Source organism: Lygodium microphyllum, chromosome 30, assembly GCF_053477565.2.
Source record: "Lygodium microphyllum isolate KBCC chromosome 30, Lygodium_microphyllum_v1.1.10, whole genome shotgun sequence".
Lineage (NCBI taxonomy): Eukaryota > Viridiplantae > Streptophyta > Polypodiopsida > Schizaeales > Lygodiaceae > Lygodium > Lygodium microphyllum.
Window position 1 is genome coordinate 113,465,894 of NC_141164.1, and position 6,957 is coordinate 113,472,850.

At 39.4% G+C, this 6,957-nt stretch overlaps 1 pseudogene; it reads right to left on the bottom strand.

The window, feature by feature from the left end:
* Positions 1-2,805: 2,805 nt before the first annotated feature.
* LOC148010248 (prohibitin-1, mitochondrial pseudogene) lies at positions 2,806-3,484 on the bottom strand (annotated as a pseudogene).
* Positions 3,485-6,957: the final 3,473 nt, after the last annotated feature.

A 6,957-nucleotide genomic window follows, 5' to 3' on the forward strand; every position in this document is an offset into this window, starting at 1 on the left:
AAGAAGAAGTCTCCAAGGATTTTTCAGGAACTGATCCTGTATTACGATGCAATCTTACTCTCCTGCGCTGCTTCTTAACAAGAGCATTCATAGCATCAATGACATGTCTCCACTCGGTCTTTAAACCTGAATCAGTAGCTTGATCTTCCAAAAGATCATCCAACTTTTCCTGTAAATCAGCATCTGCAGCTTGTAAAAATAACTCCACTTTCTGCATCTCCAAAGCTTGCTGTTCAGTCCCATCTAACTGATCATAGCGGCTTTCAAACTCTCGCAGAAGAGCGGTAACAGAAAGTCCCTTATTAGGCATAGAAACCCATGCTAAAAAATTCTTGCGATTCATAAGACCTATATCCTCCAGGAAATATTCATCTTTTAATGCCTTTTTAAATTCAGCCCAACCTGCATGTGCTTCTTGAATTTCTGCAATTCGACCTTCAAGAGCGCGCACCACGATCCGCAAGAAGTAGCGGCTCCAAACATCTTGAGAAACCCCAAAAAACTTCATCTTTTCTTCATACAAATGCAGGTAAGTTGACACTTGCTGGCCATTAAACTGCTTCATCTCCTGTTGGACAGCTTTCAAGGCATCCATAGCATCACTGTCTCGTTTTGCATGAGCTTGCTGCTGCATATACATGGTAAATGACTGAAACAGGTTCTTCATGACATTATCATCTGTCATCTCTTCTTGCGAGTCTCCCATCTTGCTAAAAACAAATGACGCAGCACTTTCACGTCGGGTTCACCAGAAATGTCGTAGAGTTCACGCAAGGGCTGCAGAACACGGGGTTCAAGGTACAGCAATGGAAGAGACTAACAAGAAGAAAATTGAATTGTTGATGCCAAAATACATTATATTTCTTGTCAAGTGAGTTACATGAAAATCAGAGTGATAATGGTTAGAATGAGCATAGTAATCTGCTTTGTCAAAACCTTGTTTAGGATCATTTGGCTACACCATGTGCTCTGCAGATACCACACATCCATACACTTGATAGGTCCCTCCTTTTTATCTTAGAAAAGACTGATTTATTTTTTCCTTAGCTATGGTGCATGTGAGCTTCTATCATAACTATGGCAAGACCTTTAAGAAACCTCTGGAGAGAGTAGTATGCTTTTAATCTCATCCAGAAGTGACAGCAGTCCAGTGATGTTTTTTAGGATTTTCAAAATAAACCAGGACCAGTAGCCAGCATTCTGCCAAGTGTCTCCTTGAAGTAGCTCTTCAAAAACATCCTTAAGAGTGATGATCCCTATGATTTCGCCATCTTCCAGACTATCTGAAGCCTCTGTTGCATTTGTTCTCGGTGTGGATTGGTCGGTTGAACTCTCTCTATTTGAAACACTATTTTCAGTTTGCTGCTTAACTACAGTGATCTTTAATTCTGAAACATGATGCCCACTCTCTCCTTATGAAAGTGCCTTTGCATTCATATCAATTGATATCATATTCTTTAAATTTTTCTTACTACAGCTGCCATGTGGTTGTCCTTTCTGAAACTCATTTAGGATATCGTGAACTGGCATATCAAGGTATTTTCCTTATGAACATAGCACTAACTGGAGTCTCAGACTTTACATGCATAGTTAACAGGCTTTTTTTCCAACAACAACTGTTGCTTTCATGGCGATGATGAGTCGGATTGCACTGCTTTGTGATTGCCTCTGATATTATCAATTGATGATGACAACTACTTCTGATTTTGTCAATTGATGATGGCGATTGCCTCCCCTGTAGAGCGGTCCATAATATCCAATTGCAATATGTTTTACTCTCCAGTCGGCAGCGTAGCAGCATCCGTCTGTTTGAGCATTTTAAATATTTTGGCCTGGAAAACGGAGTCCACGGCCTCTATGCTAACACCTGTTCCACTCTGCAGATTTGCAAATACATCTACAACTCTAACTGTAGATTCATTAACATACTCTCCAAGAAAGGAAGAATGGGTTACACTCAAAAATCGAAGCTTGTCAAGAGCATCACTAGCATTACTCACTAACTCCCGAAGGAAGACTTTCTTGTGGCTGTAAAAATGATTGTGAATTTGTTTAAGAACTCAATTGCAAAGGGTACGAATTTGGAGCAACAGCGGATTAGAATAGAGAAAAATCCTTGCTGAACATTATTCTGAGAGCTGTCAACAGCTACCCTAATCATGAGTACAAAAGAAAGCACAAGTCTTGAGAAGCAAACGCTGCCAAAAGAAGGACCAAATGCATTCCGAAGGGAATGCGTGATACTCCCAACAACACGTGCACCTGTTGGTGCAAAATACCATTGTGAAATCGTTCCACTAATCACATAAACATGTGCTTTCGTAACCACTAATATTCTCCAGTTATGGCTGTAAAGGCTGTGCATAATAATGTCCAGCAATCGACTCACCTCAGCCTGATAAGCATGCACTTCCGCATTCACACCTTGAGGTGCAGGCTCCTGGGGTGATTGTTCTGCATTAGCAGTTTCGGGCTCTGCAGTGGTAGCTCCAGCAGCTGTCGCTTCCGCCAGCTATTTCGGATTCTGTCGTGGTAGCTCCAGTAGCTATCGCCTCAGCCCTCACTCCCAGAAACCCGAACCTGAACCTGTCTCCGACCTTAGAAGAAGAGTAGGAAGGAGACTGGTCATAGAGAGAAGACTTCGAACGGCCTGACAGCGCATTTGTAGCAGACACTAAGGTGAACCGCCTGTAGACTTTGGTTTTCAAGTCAGGAATGGCAAATACAATCCACCATGCTCGTGTTCTCATTAAACAGAGGGTACATTCACAACTTGTATTTCCCACAGGAATTTGAACCAAGGAGTCACTTTTTCACAAGAGCTTTAGGGCCTAAATCCTCGATCTGCATATCTTGCAGGTTCAACATCAAACCATCAGAACTTCGCAAGACTCTGTTTTCTGAATTGGATATAGTGCCCGTGATTTCTCTGCGAGCCTCCATCTTTTTTAGTGTAATGAAAGCATGATTGTTGAATATAGCTTCCCCAATAAGTTGAGCACTTTTCGCCTCCCCTTTTGCTCGAACAATGGCCCTTCTTTTATCTTGTTCCGCTTTCTCCACTCTGAATTTAGCTCTCTCAGCTTTCTGAGCAGCCACCTCTTTTGCTTCAATAGCAGCTGTAAACTCTTTACCAAAAGTAAGGTTAATAATTGAAACATCATCAAGTGCAATATTGAAATTTGCAGCCCGCTGGGTAAGAATTTTTCTTATCTCTTTGCTAACAGCCTCACGCTATGTAATGAGCTGGCTTGCATTATACTGTGCTACAACTGCCTTCAAGGTCTCATGAATTATGGACGGTAAAACTCTTTCATTGTAATTGGTACCCAAGGTCTCTGACATCAAAGATAATTGGTCTATCAAACCAAGGAATCATCAAATGGATTCCTTTGGGATAAACCTTCTCTTTGATTCCATAATTCCCTGCACTTTTCTTAGAGATCATCATTGAAATTATCAGCTTGATAATGTCCTTTGGCATCAGTTTTTCATATTTTTCTAACACACACACATCATGCATCCAAACAAAATCGAACACATGCACTAAGGGAATATGTACATTGGATGCAGATTATCGAAATGCATCACACAAACAATGAATCACACACAGAAAATAACACAAATGCACAACAAAAGAAATGGAGGTGTATACGACTCGGATGCGCAGCAGCACGACACGGAGTATGTTATAGAAAATTTTTTGCAGAAGCAAAAACCGGATAGCAAGCAAGAGGATAAACAATAGGGATATAAGTGACAGTCTAATATTGAGACAATTATGGATACCTTGGAATATTTTCTTAATATATTAGACTCAATATTAGACTGTCCCTTATAGATGTAATATTAGACTCAATATTAGATGCAATATATTAAGCAACAGTCTAATATTAAGCCATTGCATCTATAGATTTTCTTAATGTATCTAAAGAGATTTACGAAGATCATGTTTTACTTGATGCATGGAATCAAAGGGAGATTGATGACTTGTTGGATGCACATGATTTGCAAGATAAAGTTATTACCTATGAGACAATTCATGAGCTTGAGGATATGCGTGTATGAGAGGACGTTAGATATGATGCTCCATAGTTGGAAATTGTTTCAGATCCTTTATCAAAGGCCTTGATAGACAACTCTAAGATGCTTCAAGATATGGATTGCTTCACTATTTTTGGTGATGCTAAGAATGTGTTGGATGCAAGTGAGGCTCAATTTATGTTTGATGAAGTATACAATTGTCAGTATAAGAAGATTTCTATGCATTGGACTTTGAAAGAGTAGGCATGTTACTATGTATTTGTTGATGGGTTCATTGATAGCATGTATATGGAGATTCAACAGCCTCTAGTATATGATGTATACCCAAGGCCTTATGACCCTAGAGGGGGTACTAGGTATGGCTCAAGAGTTATGTAGATACTGAGCATTTTGATCTATGATCTAGAGGGATGCTTTCTTATATGCATGATAAGCAAAAAGTTGATTCTGTTGGTGTTTGATCTGGGTGGTGTATCATCGTTGGGACATACTAGAGGATGTGCAGGTTTAGGGCAGGTGGATGTTGTGCCACTATGCAGGCACAGTGTGAAAAAATTTGGAGTGCATCATCATCTGACTTCTTTATTGATGTAGAGAGTCAATGTGATCTAAGTCATTAGTGCTAGTGTTCATGGCATAGATGGCCCAAAAATACTAGATTTTTGGATAATTTTAGGCTATTATTTATTGTGAAAATCCCAAAAAGTTAGAAAAGCTTCTGGATGTAAAAAGCAAGTTACGTTTTTAGCGAGTTATGGGATTTTTCATAAAAAAGAAAGATGGATGAAATTGTGCTGCTGTGCCACTACGCAGACACAGTGTGAAAAACTCTGGAATGCATCATCATTTGACTTCTTATTGATCTAGAGAGTCAATGTGATCCGAGTCATTGATATTAGTGTGAGTTGCATGGATTTTCCAAAAATACTAGAATTTTGCACAATTTTAGCCTATTTTTTATATTATTTATTGTAAAAATCCAAAAAAAGTTAGAAAATCTTCTAAATTAAGATGGCATGCAAAAAGAAAGTTACTTTTTCAACCAATTATGGGTTTTTCATAAAAAAGACAGATTGATGAAATCGCGTGTATCACGCTCGCTGTAAATAGGTTGAAAACTACACTTGGAACTGAAAGAAGAAGAAGGAGTGATCTGGGAGATTCGTGACCATGTGTCCTGGGGTTTTACTCCCCTTTCGGAGACAACAGAGCCATGAGATTTGGGTTCCGAGCAGCAGAGAAGGAGCTGTAATTTTGATACACATTTTGTTCTATGAAGAAGCTCTAGGAGATCTAATGCCTGGATATTGCTTCTGAGTAGTGCAAAGATTCTAGGTTCTTTCAATACATATTGATTCAATTCATTGTACTACTTTGTCTTTGTCATGTTTACCTCTTGTCTATGCTCTTTCTTCTCTTTTATCTCCTATCTCTACTTCCTTCTACCTCTAATCCCCTCAGTGGATTCGACCTTTCGACAAAAACCCCTCCAACATTGGTAAACTCGACGTGAAAGGTCATCAGAAGAAGGAAAGACAAGATGGGAGAAGCTTCGAATACAATCTCCAGTGATGTTTTGCAACAATTGGTTCAAAATATGAATATGCTTATGCAGGTACAACAACAACAACATGTGATGCAAGATTTTGCTCAAACAGAAAGTGTTGTGATGAATGCTTTGCAAGTACTTGAGCATTAGGTGAAGTTATTCAATAGCAGGAATGTATCTGCATATGTACATACCTATGCTTAAAAGATGGAATTCTTTGGGGTGTCTCAATCTGCATGGAGCCGGTATTTTGTACGTGTTACTATTCATGAACTGAAAGCACGGATTACTGAATTATACTTGTAGGATGCTAACTGGGTAGCCTTCAAGAAGACACTCAGGGAAGAATTTTACATTGAGGACACCAGTTTGATTATGCACAAGACTTTTCAAGAGTGGGTTTTACAACCTAATAAGAGTCTTATGGCTATAGAATTGCTAAGAGAATTTGAAGGTTGATTTGAGCAATGGGATCTTGCAGAACAGGAAGCTCTTGAAAGTCTGAAAATTGAATTGTTTCTACATGCAGCGGATCCTGAGCTTCAAGAGAAGCTCGATGATTTGTTGGAGGATTAAAGTACAAAGACATGTATGAAAATAGAGTGGAGACATGTCAAGGAAGTTGTTACTGCACTTGTGAAGAAGCATAGAAGAAGAGATATATTGCATGTATCTAGCTTGCCCACTGTTACGGGCAAGTAAGTTGATCTCTCCAGTTAGCCACCTACTTTTGTGGCTAACCCTATGGCTGTACGTGCTATTGTTCCCTATGTTAGGGAAGATGTCTTGGATGAATTGGTCAAAGGGATGCGAGATCTTCAATTGAAGGTTACAAAATTGGATGAAAAAGGACAAGAGGATAGGGGACAGGCAGTAGTCCCTAAGCTAGGAAAAATATGTATGTGGTGTGATAGTTTGCAGCATGAGAGAAAGGATTGTGCTGCCTATCACGAGGCCTTCGCATGACAGCTTATCTTTTGGAAATATTGCAAGATCCATGCACAAGAAATGGGACTACCTCTTGCTTTGAATTTTGAAAAGGGAGGTATGCAAAAGTTATTGGAAGACTTGGCTGTCCGAAATGCTTATGCGGTGGTATATGCTTCTACTTTTGGTAGTTGGATAGAAATCATGGCCAAGTGATGGTTGGTCCAAAGGCTGAAATATGGACACATGCTTTACATGCACCTATAAAGAGAAAGGTCAGTGATAGTGAAATGTCTCATGCAAGGCAAGACATTCATGGCATAACTCGTTGGAAATCACTAGTAGATGCATATTCAGTGTATGCATATTTAGCAAAGGTACAAAACACGGATGTACTTGTGGAAGAAAAACTAAAAAGAGATGAATATATTGCAGGG